The sequence below is a fragment of the Lutjanus erythropterus genome, chromosome 4 (genome assembly GCF_056507025.1).
Source record: "Lutjanus erythropterus isolate fLutEry1 chromosome 4, fLutEry1.hap2, whole genome shotgun sequence".
NCBI classification, from domain to species: Eukaryota; Metazoa; Chordata; class Actinopteri; order Lutjaniformes; family Lutjanidae; genus Lutjanus; species Lutjanus erythropterus.
In genome coordinates, this window is record NC_139320.1 from 5,194,694 (window position 1) to 5,208,809 (window position 14,116).

Genomic DNA, 14,116 nt, shown 5'->3' on the forward strand with positions numbered 1-14,116 from the left:
GTATATATTTCGAATTTAACTTTTTTTTTTCTCCTCCTCCTCCTCTTCTCCCCCATTTTACATGAACATATACTGTAAATGAAAGCTATTTAGCGCTTGTTGGTTTGAAAAAAACTGTGTATGAAGCATCGCTGATTTTTAGGAGACGTGTGTGCCATGTTTTAGTCTGCATCCACCGACAAATACAGAGGAACAGAGAGAGCAAAAACACCTCAGGTTATTTCACTCCAGCCAGGAGACATTCAAAGCAATTCCTCCTACGGGCGCATCATTCATATCTATTCATAAATATATTTAAAGATGATGAAAGTATCTTGTTTATGCTGGTTGTCCGGGTTTTTTTTTTTTTTTTTTTTTTTTTTTTTTTTGATTGTCTCACAATTTCAATAAAAAATCGTTGTGCTGAAATCTTGCAATTGTATCATAATTATTATCATTACTATCATTATTAATATTACTGCTTTTTATTGTTGTTATAATCATGTAATACGGGCTAAACAGCTGTAGGAATTTATAGAGCATTTTTAATGAAGTCATCTCTGGTTTTACACACGTACAGCTGCGCACACGTGTGACAGGAGCGCCCTCTGTAGGACAAATATTTAACAGGAGACAGGGGCAGGCTCTGCATGTGGTTGGTTGAATTTGATATGTTGTTGGGTTTAATCCACATCAGTGGTGACACGCGTACTATAATCTTTTACTTGAGTAAAAACATAAATACTATAATCAAAAAATACTCAAGTAAAAGTGTTTAAGTACTGAAGTATTTATCCAGGTTATTTTCAAAGCATCTTGAGTAAAAGTACTCATTATGCAGAACGGCTCTTGTAACAGTGTTATATTATTATAGAATATTATGTTGTATTGTATATGTCATGTTGTACTTAAGAACGATTTCGACATACTTGTAATTTACTTGACAATTTCCATTTCATGCAGCTTTACTACATTGCACTACATTTTAAAGGGAAATACTGTTCTTTTTACGCCACTACATTTACTTGGCACACGTTACTTTTTATATGAAAATTTTTTTATGTGATATGATGCTGCAGTTTTCTATTAATATACCCGATAATATACGAAGCATCTTTAGTTGGATCCACATTAACGAACTACAACTTTTAAAATGTTCTTACGTGTATTTGTTAAGAATAAAAACAATAATATGATACTTTACAATAATACAACACTTTGAAAAGAGCCATTCTGCATAATCAGTACTTTTATTTTTGATAATTCAAATACGTTTTGCTGATTACGGTTTCTACTTTTACTTAATTTTAAATCAAGGATATTTACTTCGCTGGAGTATTTTTATACGCTGGTATTTATACTTTAAGTTATAAGTAAATTAGTTCTCCCTCCACCACTGGTTTTTATCACTGACGAATACATGTAAGAGTATTTTAGTGTTGTAGTTTTAGATGCGTTGCGGGTAAATGAGTTGCATATCTTATCTTCTTATGTGAGACTGTCAGTGTAAAATACATGTGGCGCAGTCAAAAGTACAATTTCTACCTCTGAAGTATGAAGTAACGCAAAATGCAAAGTAAAGTGCAAGTATGTCAAAATTGTAAGTAAGTAAATGTACTTAATTACTTTCCACCATGGAATCACATGTTATTAAAACTATATTTAAATACGAAGGTTCATTTGTGGGTACAATTTGTTCGTAGGAATGTTGCCTCAAAGCCACAGCTGTTGAATATTAAATTATTCTGCATTAATCTAAGCTTTAATTGACCAATAGAACTATAACGACATGTTCTCTTCTTGATATAATATTTGTGTTATTTGTACAGCAGTAGTAGCAGTATTCCAGCGCTGTGTCTATTAATTGTTATTTGTGTTAAATGGGCTCCGTCTCCTGCACGCACGGCCGTCCGGCTCTATTCTGAGCAGCTCCTCAGTCACCGTCAATCAGCATTTCCTTTAGTATTGTGTACGGGCTGTATTTTTAGAAAGAGTCGAGTAATGTAAGTATTTATAGGAAGCGCTTTCTCTGCTGCACACACACACACACACACACACACACACACACACACACACACACGCACACACACATCCTCTGCAGCCTGAGACACTTTAACTGTTTAGCTCAGCTGGGAGCTTATCAGGAAATATGGAGTCCGGCCTGTATATTCTGGAACACAAACGCCTCATTAAATTGTAAAAATTATTAACACTATGGCCTTACATGAGCTAAATTTATCATGTGTTCAGAGGTGAACACCGTGCCACTTTTGTTGATTTCTTACATAAATGTTAGTATAAATAGATATTTTGTATTCTTCCTGTAGGGGAGACCAGGGGTATTTGCAACACACTCAGTTCCTCCAATCAGAAACAAGCTAAAGTGATGACACTTTCTCTGCACATGCTCAGTAAGTGTGATGATGATGACAGATGATAGAAGATGAATTGAAACTTACAACAAATTTATCTCTAGGTTATTGACTAGAAATAAACACAAACAGCCTACGCTAATGTGAGTGCTGCTAGCTACAATACTTGATTGATTCATGGCTGCAAGATCCACATGGCCTAATGTAAGATGTTTGTTTTGACATACTCTTCTGTTAGAATATATTTCACCACCTTTAAAATGTGAAATTATTTGAAACTCAATTATAATAATTAAAATCCAGTTATCACAAGAATAGCTGCCTCATCGTCTGCAAAAATAGAGGTAGACATTGGCTCTGCCTGCATACAATGCATGGCATCTAAAAGAATACGAACAATATACAAAAAAATGTAAAGTAACAATATTAGATACTACAGCAGTAATGTGATTACTTTGAGATACAGTGGTTTAATATGATTGCATCCACCAACACTTGCATTAAAATTTAATATTATAGTCCCATAGTTATTATTGAAAATATATCAACTGTATTATTAATTAGTTTATATTCGCATGTTCCTTTTATCAAAAGATGACTGGCTTATTTCAAAGGGTGTGTGAGTTATAAAGGCAAATGTTAAAAATGTTACAATTGTCCCTGGTCTCCCCTACAATCCTCACGTTTAAAGCGTTTATCGTCAGTGTTTGGTACCAAAGTCAAAACGCGAAACAGTGTGTGTGTTGCGGCCTGTGTATAAGAGCATGATGCAGCAGCAGCACAGTGTGTGTGACTGTGTGTGCATGTGTGTCTCGGTTTAAAGGGTTAAGCAGGGGGAGTTTAGGGCAGCAGACAGCCTTTTGTCCGGGACCCGGCGCCTGTCGCCTGCCTGCCGGCCACAGCCTCCACACCGCCCCGCTTCCTAATTAGAGAGCCCCCCCTCCTCCTCCTCTCCTCCCTCTCCTCCACCACCTCCTCCTCCTCCCCTTCTTCTTCATTTTCTTTTCTTTCTGCAGCGATAATCACAAAACTCTCATTCTATTACGGGGGCCATTGTTGCCACTCTGTTATCTTCAATTAACAGAGAGGGAGACTCGACCTCGCACTCTGGGAGAAAAAAGTATTTGTCTAAATCAATCAGTCAATGAGTGATCAATAGGCTCCTGTGGAGGCCCTGTGGATCATCACTAATGACTGGTGACGGCGTGGGGTAAAAAGGCCAAGATTATTCACAACTTTGTTCAATGATCAGTGTGGGTCTATGTTGTTATTTAAAAGCTTTCAGAGGGCAACAGGAGAAGTTACACAGTTCATGTAAACATGGGAGACAAACTGCACCTTTCCTGGTTTCTACTGCGTGAAGCCTAAACAACAGCACGAGGCTGCAGGGCCTGCACTTGTTATCTTCTGTCCTTATCTACAGAGAGACTGGAGGAGATATCAGTCAGCATGCCTCACAGTACACACACACACACACACACACACACACACACATACACATTCTACAGCCTTTAAGTGTTTGTTCTCTTCTTATTTATTTTATTTTATGCAATAAAATAGTCATAAATTGCAATATAGGTTTAGTATTAGATCCACTATTCTATGGTATACATGCATATGATTTGTAGTAGTGGAAGGTAACCAAGTACATTTACTTGACTACTGCTCACGTGTACTTTTGTGGTACTTGGTACTCAAATTTTTTGCCATTTTTAATACAACTGATATATTTTCACTACATATTCAATTTAATGCAAGAAATCAATGTTACAATTGTCGACTTATAGCATCCAAAAATATGTCATAAAGGCACATCTCAAAGTAATCACATTACTGCTGAAGTATAAGATTATTTTTTTGTAGGTTCTCTATGGATTAAATTCTTTTAGATATCAGGCATTCAAAGCAAAAGTCTGTGTTATGCATGCATATGATTTATAGTAGTGGAAAGTAACCAAGAACATTTGTTTGACTACTGCTTAAAAATATTTTTGTACTTTTATTGCCAGTGTTTTTTTGTTTTGTTTTTAACATAGGGGAGATCAGGGGTCATTGTAACATTTTTCATTTTTATTTTTTAAGTGTACACTAATAAATAATACATTTGATATATTATCATCATACATACAGGACCATAATATTATATTCAACACAAGAAATCAGAGTGTTACAACTGTCCTCTTGCAGCAACTCAAAGTAATCACATTACTGATGAAGCATACGATTTTTTTGTAGGCCCTACATGAACAGATCCTTTTAGATGTCAGCCATCGTAGGCATTCAAACCACAAGTCTGGGTTATACATGCATATGATTTATTAATAAGGTACAAAAATGAGTGGTGGAAGGTAACCAGTACATTTACTTGACTACTGTTCAAGAATACTTTAAACCTACTTTACTTGACCTTTTCCTCTTCTTTTTTGCTAGTTTTTAGCATAAGAGAGACTGGAGTCAATTGTATCATTTTTATATTGTATTTTTTGTTCCCTAATCAATAATACAATTGATATAGTTTCACCATAAGTACCAGGCTATAATAATAATTTTAATGCAAGATGTCAAAGGTGTTAGAATTGCCTTTGAAAACAAGTCAAAAACACATCTCAGAGTAATCACATTACTGCTGAAGTTTAAGATTATTTTTTGTAGGCCCTGTATGGATCAGATACTTTTAGATGTCAGGCATTGTATGTATTCAAAGCAAAAGACTATTTCTAAATTTGCAGAAGACTAGGAGACTAATCCAGTAGTAGTAGATTGATTTATTATTACTATTATTTGATTAGAGTTACAAGCAATGACTAGTATGTCAAAAATGGGCTATGTGACTCGAGAGCAGATGTAACTCAGTGTTACAACTGCCCCAATCTTCCAGCCACAATAAAACCTTGTTGCCTGCTAGCTTGCAACATCTACGGTGGTATAATTTATTCAGGTTCATTTTTGACCATATACCTCATTATAAAACTGATATAAGTCTGAGTTTGCAGTCATCTAAACCTGTGTTTCCCATACTTTTTTTCTGGGGACCCACTTTTAAAAATGATCAACCATTGCAACCCAATTCATAATCAATAAATCTTGGGAAGACTTGATTTGTGCATAAATGAGCATTCTTGACCATTTTTACGTAATTTCTGCAACACTTTATATTATCTTGATGCGTTATTGGAAACATATACACATGTTAAATATCTTATAAATGAGAAATAAATGCACAAAGGCCAAGTTAACAGGTCATCTAATTGTTTTTATTTTCTCATGTGGAAAACAACATAGGACATTTTACTTCATAAATGAGACAGAATAAGTGCATTTTGGTTGAACTAAGAGGCTCCAATTTTTCCTTCTCATCAGTAAAACAATATACACATTTTAAATCTTAAAATCTGCTGAATTTCTCCCATAGCCTTTTATTTATTTGGCGACCCAAAAAAATCTCCTGTGACCCATCTGTGGGTCCAGATCCAGTCTCTGGGAATGACAGAGAGGATTCCCTCTGAGCATGTGCAGAGAAAGTGGCATCACTCTAGCTTGTTTCTGATTGGAGGAAATGAGAGTGTTACAATCGCACCCTGTTACAATTGCCCCTGGTCTCCCCAACTTTTTACTGTATTCTACATATTATTATTTTACACAAAGCTCATGATTATCTTGGTTTTGTTAATGAATAAAATATCACAAAGTGTTAGTTAAAACTATATTGTAAGGCCAGCTTGACCAACACTAAACTGCTGCATACACTTCAATGTATCTTTAATAATATACTATAATATAACAATAGCTTAGAGTACTTGAACTCTGAACATTTTGCTGATAATTCTTCTACATAAATTATACTTTAAATGCCTTTCAAAGACTTTTAATGGAGTATTTTACATTGAGTTACTGCTCCTTTTGTTTCAGTAAAAGATCTGGATACTTTTCCACTGCAGATGACATTTTGGTCTGTAAAATTAAATTACAAAATTGCACTTTAATTAAAAAATAAAATAAAATGAGACCAACTCAAATGGGAAAATAGATTAATATGTGAAACCAATACCATTTTTTCATGTTCTATATTTTTGGAATGATACATGCTACCTGCTTCAACCTGTAGATTTTCTGTGATTTGTGAGTTGCCTCATGAGATGATAATGATGTGATGGGGAAGGCTGTACCAGGCTCTCACTGCTGATGACCTTCAGAAACCCTGCAGACACTGACTAATTTGGATTTGAAGGCTGAGAGTGATGAATGTGAAGCAGATAGAAGACATTACTTTTAGTTTATATCATATCAAATCTAATCCAAAATCAGTCTAAAACAGCATTTAGACTGTGGGAAATAAACACTGTATCTGACTTAATCATATCAAAGTTGCACCAAACTGACTGACTGCTCTCTGTTTGTGAATAAAGGGCCAATATCGGTGCAGCGTATCGGTGCCATGGAGCTGGGCAGCAGCCCAGAAACCTGTATGGCGTCTACAGAGTGTGTATTGTTGTGCTGCAGCTCTGCAGGCTGAACTCTCTGTTACTGACAGCGCAGGCGGCCTATTGGCTGCTCAGCTCAGGTGCAGCCATCACACTGGTCCAGAGTGGAGCAGGAGGGGTCCAATCACAGGCTACTTTTCTCAGCAAGCAGGAGGAGGAGGAGGAGGAGGAGGGAGGAAACACACAGCCTCTGATCTCACTGCAACACTTCCACCAGCCAGTATCTCACACACAAACACACACAGAGGGACAATGCACAACTGAAAAGTTTGATTTTATTCACCAACACAGTGAGACATGAAGGGAAACACACAGATTGCTTTGCTTTGCTGCAAAAGATCCATTAAAAACACCTAATAAACACACCTATAATATGCACTCATAATAGAGTACAGGCAGATCACATGGCCCCCCCGAGCTGTAAATTCAACATGTATGTATGTACTTATAGGGTGATAGAGGGGAACCATGTACTTATTGTGTATTCATCAGATACGTTTATATTATCAAATATCGTGTACACATATTTTGTCTTTCAGAAAAGTCTGTTATTGTGTAAATGATGTGGAAATACTCACCTATCAGTCACATTGTTATGATAGTACTTTCAAAGCAGGCAAAACAGCAGAAGCAACAAGTCATGACTGAGTGTGCACGTGTGTGTGAGAGTGTGTTCATGAATCCTACTTTTTGGATACAGTAAACACAGCATGCATGCCTGTCGCCCCCTCCTGGACACTGAGGAAGGAACCTCACAGAGCACTGACCAGTTCACTCTGGTGTTCATAATACAACAAATACAAATCCACTGCAAACCTGTTATTTCTATCAGTTACTGCTTCATTCAAAGTTCAGTCAGTTTACCTGCTTACAGTTGCATGTTGTGTCTTTGATGTTTTTCCCTCTGGCAGACACAGGACCAGCATCAATGCCAACACTAAGCTTTTAAGTAAGGGATAATGTGCAGTGAGCGCGTTGCAAAATAAACCTCGACAGGGTGATGCAGGACTTGCAAGTCTTGAATCACCCTAAGGTTTCATTTTGCAATACTGACCCAGTCATTGCACATTATCCATTATCCATGGCTACTCACTAAAACAAGTATAAAATTTCACACAGATTCTTATTTTAAAATGATTGTATTGATTTAAAAATGACTGCTCCGACGCAACTATTATAGTGTTTTGTAACGCCTGTCCTGAAGGAGTTTTATGAAAAGAAGTGATTGGAATAGTGAGATATAAAAGATAGCAAACTGATGCAACAAGATATCATAAAACTAATTCAAAACTGAAACTGACCAATCAGGATGGAGTAAACAACAAAGCTGTAAAATCAACTAGAATAACTTGGCACCCGTGGATTGACCTGGAGACAGGGACAGAGTGAAGACAGTCATCAGTATTGCACTAAACTAGCAGATTAAACTGTACTGTTGTACTACTGACTTCTGCTGGACACTGTTTATACCTTTTAAACAGCTGATTATTTTATTATTTTATTTTATCTATTGTTTCATTCCTATTTTATTTATTGTTCTCATAGCATCCACTAAGGAAGTTACAAAGGTAATCCTGCACTTCTGCAATGGCAATAAAGATATTTTATTCTATTCTATTCTATTACAGGCACCATTTCTCCATAAACATTGTCCACTTTCCAGGACACTAGCTTCTTAAAATTCATTGATTTATTCAGTGTCTTTGTTTGCTTACTCAGGGTCAGCAGGGGTCAGCTCCTGTCCCAGAATGCACTGTGCAAGCTTACCAGCCAATCCTCTTCAAATTTGTGCTTTTCTCCTATTATTGTTACACATCATTCCCATATACAGCCTATTTTCAAAGTAGTTGTATAGAGTGATTATGTATCTATGCTGTATGTTATGAGCACACATCACATCACATGCTGCTTGCGAAACAAACAGCCACTAGGTGGCACACTTACTTATTCTACAGGTAGGTTTATCATCATTGCATCATCAAACACTATACAATAAATTGCATGACTATAACATGTATTAAAGGAGAACAAACTACAGCAAACACATTCACATTCAGCTGGAATAAGACATAATATTTGTGCTGTTATAGCTGTTTAATTTTGAAAGGCTGAACCAATATTTACACTCATGTCTGAGCTCAAGAGTCTAGGAAACACACTCACTGACAATGAACCGTATATTAAAGTGTGACTATCTGGCATATCAAGCTGACAACATCATGAATGAAAAACATGAAATGAATATTTAATGAATTTATACTGGAAATCTAAAAAAAAAAAAAAAGTCCTATAAAACAGCTATTAAAATGGATTAATATATCGCTGACAAATCACATCAATAATAAACATGATGTCACTAAGGATGTAAGGAACACTTTAAAAAAGAAAATGATGACTGAGCACTTTCAGTAACCTGGAGGGATGAGGGTGAGATTTTGTAAATGTGTGTCCCAAATCCACTACCAAGAAGTGTGTGTTTGTCACAGTTCTGCAGGCCCAGTGTCCCTTGATCAGTTCCCTATTCTCCCAGTTTCCCTCCTCTCACTCTGCTTCAGTAATTTTCCCTGCCTCTCCTCCACTCTACCTGTCAGCCACTCCCACCTCATCAGTCCAACTCCACTCACCTGCAAGCTCAGCTGCAGCTCATCCCCAATCAGCCCAGTATAAAGCCTCTCCAGCACTCTCACTCCTTGCCAGACTGTTCTTCAGTATTTCCCTGTAAGACTCTCCAGCCTTTTTTCTCGGATTGTTTTCCCCATTGCTTACCCTGCCCGTCTCTGACTCTCCTGCCTTGCCCGATTCCTGGATATTCACCACAGCCTTCTGTCCCTGACCTTGAGATCTGTCTCAGTATTCTTGGTTTCTGCCTGCCTGTCCCTGTGGCTGCTTGGTGTGTCTGTCTGTCTGTCATCATAGTCTCTCCTGGTCCCGACTTCCCTGCTGCTCATCCCTTGTCGGCTGGTCTGCCTATGCTGTCTGATCACCTGGTTCCGACTTCTCTGCCCGTTCCTGACTTCCCTGCTGCTCGTCTCTGGTCTACTCTGCTGCTTCAGCGGCCTGCTCTGCTCAGTGACTGTGTGTGGGCTCTTAGCCCAAAGAACGAGCTGTTACCTCTGTTCTTCATCTGCCCACGTTCCTGTTTTGCCTGTGCATAAATAAAGGTCATTGCTTCACTTGGGTCCTAAATACACCTGTCACAGTGTTTCTATTCTTTATATCCTTATCCATTAGATGCTGAGACAATTTCTCCTCTAGAACTCATACAAATCATAGTTTTTAAATATGAATCTAAAATGTATCTGACAGATCTTATTCACTTACTTCGCAGACCACTGTCACAGTCAATACGTCACTTTTTATCACTCACTGTGAATTTACTTCTAACAGATGCTAAATTTGAGTTATTGTTGCTCAGAGGACTAGTGCTAAAATGGATTTTATGCTTGCTTGTTAGGATGTTAAAAGAAAAACTTTTTTTCTTACCTGTGGTGCTACTTATTCCTGTCTTTTCAGTGAGTTGCAGAATTTTGGAAATATCAGCTGTAGAGATGTCTGCCTTCTCTCCACTATGATGTAACTAGATGGCAAAATTTTGATATACAATACACTTGAAAAGCCAGAAGCTTATGGCAGAGTGTTATATTGGAATATTGGACAATTGGAACAGAATGTTACAGTAGAATATTATAGTAGAACTTTATTGTGGAATATTGTAACATGATGTTATAGTAAAATGCTAGAATGGAATACTATGACAAAGTATTATAGTGGAATATTATAGCACAGTATTATAGTAGAATACAATAGCACAATGTTACACTGGAATATTATAGCACAATGTTATAATAGACTTCATAGCTCAGTGTTACAGTGGAAAATTATATCACAATTTACAGTGGATTACTATAGCAGTCTTCATAGCACAGTGTTACAATGGAATATTATAGCACAATGTTATAATGGAATATTATAGTACAATGTTATAGTAGACTTCATAGCACAATGTTAGAGTGTAATATTATAATACAAAGTTATAATGGAACATTATAGCACAATGTTACAGTGGAATAGTATAGCACAATATCTATAGTGGAATACTATGGAACAATTTTATAGTAGACTTCATAACACAATGTTATGCTGGAATATTATAGCACAATGGTACAGTAAACTTCATAGCACAATTTTATAGTGGAATATTGTAGGACAATGTGGGTGGAATCCAAGAAGCTGGCGCCTAAATTCATCGGGCCATCTGAGATTCAGAGGGTCATCAACCCTGCGGCCATCAGACTCGAGCATGCGGATCCACCCAACCTTCCACGTCTCCAGGGTCAAGCCGGTTCAAGAGAGTCCTTTGATACCTGCTTCCCAGCCACCACCACCTCCCCGAATCATTGACGGGGGTCCTGCTTTCACGGTTTGCCGCCTGCTGCGCTCCTGCCACCGCGGGAGGGGTCTCCAGAACTTCGTCGGCCCCAAGGAGAGGTCATGGGTTCCGGCTCGTCACATCCTGGACGCTCAGCTCATCCATGAGTTCCATTGCTGTCATCCTGACCAGCCCTCCAGTATTCCCATGGCAGGTGGGGGTGCCAATGTAGAGACCCTGTCCTCCCTGTCGTCCAAGGCATCTGGGGACGAGGAAGAAAAAGAGGGGCCATCCTCGGGGGGGACGACTCACCGACCAGGGAAAAGGAGGCTGAGATAGATGTCTCAGAGGAGTTTTAGTATTGTATGATGTCATGCCATATTATGGTATGATTTTATAATGTGTCATAGTACTGTAATGTATCGGTGTAGCATGATGTTATGCCATACTATGGTATGATTTTATAATATGTCATAGTATAATATGATGTTATAATGTGACATAGGATAGTATAATGTTATAAAGTGACATAGTATGATGTTATAATGTGTCATAGTATAGTATGATGTTATGCCATAGTGTAGTATGATGTTACAGTGTGTCATTGTATAGTATGATTTTATAATGTGTCATACTATTGTATGACAGTATTATGTGTCATAATATGTTATTCCATAGTATGCTATGATGTTAGAATTTGACATAGTATAGTATCATGTTATAATGTGTCATAGTGTATTATAAGGTAATAACGTGTCATAGTATAGTATGAGGTAATAATGTGTCATAGTATGATATGGTCTTATACCATGATATAGTATGACATTATAATGTGTCATAGTATACTATGATGTTATAATGTATCATAGTATAGTATGACATTGAGTGTCATAGTATCATGTTATGTCATAGTCTAGTATGATGTTATAATGTGTCATAGTCAATCGCTCCAATTACAATTGGAGATTGGATTGGAGATTGCTGCAAATTGCATTTTGATATTGGCCTGCTCACCCACAGTGTAAGGAAACTTTATAGAACGGGGACTCATTTCAATGATGCAGTCTAAGACAGCTGGCATTGTTGCGCTGAATGAGGGCTGCAATATCCCAGACCTGCCAGCCAGTGTACGCTGGAATGTAGACCTGCACGGGGATGGACCGGTTCTGTCGGGTGGGTCTTTCCAAAGCTGGGCCCAGTTCAGCACAGATATCCAAGAGAATGGCTCTCGGTAATCTGAATCAGGTGATTAGCCATTCTTCATCATGGGCTAGGTACTCCTCGTGGTCCCTGAAGATGCGCTCATGCCTTAGTCGTCTGTTTGCCAAGTCTTCCAGCAAAGCCAAAGCAGCCATTACACATGACATTGTATGAGTTGAACTGACTGCTATTTACAGCGCGTGCCATATTTTTTTAATTTTTCATTTATTTATTTATTTAATTGTTTGTTTATTTAACTTTCAGGGGAGTGATTTTGTATATTATTCTATATCCAAAGTATGAAATTAATCATTGGATGTCACTGGTTTTCCATGCCTGAAAAACTTTGCAGTTTCTGCAATCATTTTGTGTGCAGCAACCTTTATAAATGAGCCCCCTGGCCTTGACTTCCCTGCTGCCTGTCCCTAGTTTGCTCTGCTGCATCATCGGCCTGCTCTTCTGGTTCTGGACTCCTCACCTCATCAACCTCGCCTCCTATAAGCCCCTCTCTGTCATTTCTGCCAGCAAGTCAACAGAATTGTTCAGGTCCGAGGGCTCACGTCTTCACCCTCAGTCCTGCTTCCAGATTTGGCTCAACCCATACCCCGTTTTTCTTGTAGTGTTGGGGTATGGTAAGTAGAGCTACTCTTTCCCTTTTCCCTAAATTTGCTCGGGAGCACATCCGTATGTTGTTATGTGTCATTGTATAGTATGATGTAATGTGTCATAGCATAGTATTTTGTTATGTCATAGTATAATGTATAATGATGTTATGCCAAAGTATAGTATGATGTTATAATGTGTCATAGTGTAATATGATGTTATGCCATAGTATAGTATATTATAATGTGTCATTATATAGTGTGACATTATAATGGGTTAGGGTTATGATGTGTCATAATGTAGTATGATGTTATGCCATAGTGTAGTATGATGTTACAATATGTCACAGTAGAGTATCTTGTTATAACATGTCATACTATAGTATGATGTTATGCCATTTTATGGTATGATGTTATAGTGTGTCATAGTATAGTATGATGTAATAATGTGTCATACTATAATATGATGTTATGCCATAGTATTGTATGTTATAATGTGTCATAATATAGTATGATGTTATAATGTGTCAAAGTATAGTATGACATTCTAATGTGTATGATGTTATAATGTGTCACAGTTAAGTATGACGTGATAATGTGTCATAGTACAATATGATGTTATACCACAGTATAGTATGTTAAAATATGTCATAGTATAGTATGACGTTATGTGTGATAATATAGTATGACGTTACAATGTGTCATAGTATAGCATGATGTTATAATGTGTCATAGTATGGTATGTTAAACCACAGTATTGTATGATGTGAAAATGTCATAGTATAGTATGACGTTATGATAGGTCATAGTAAAGTATGATGTTATAATGAGTAATATTATAGTATGACATTATAATGTGTCATGGTATAATATGATGTTATACCACAGTATAGTATGATGTTAAAATATGTCATAGTATAGTATGACGTTATAATGTGTCATAATATAGTATGACGTTACAATGTGTCATGGTAAAGTATGATGTTATAATGAGTAATATTATAGTATGACATTATAATGTGTCATAGTATAGTATGATGTTATGCCATACTATGGTATAATTTTATGATATGTCATAGTATAATATGATGTTATAATGTGACATAGTATAGT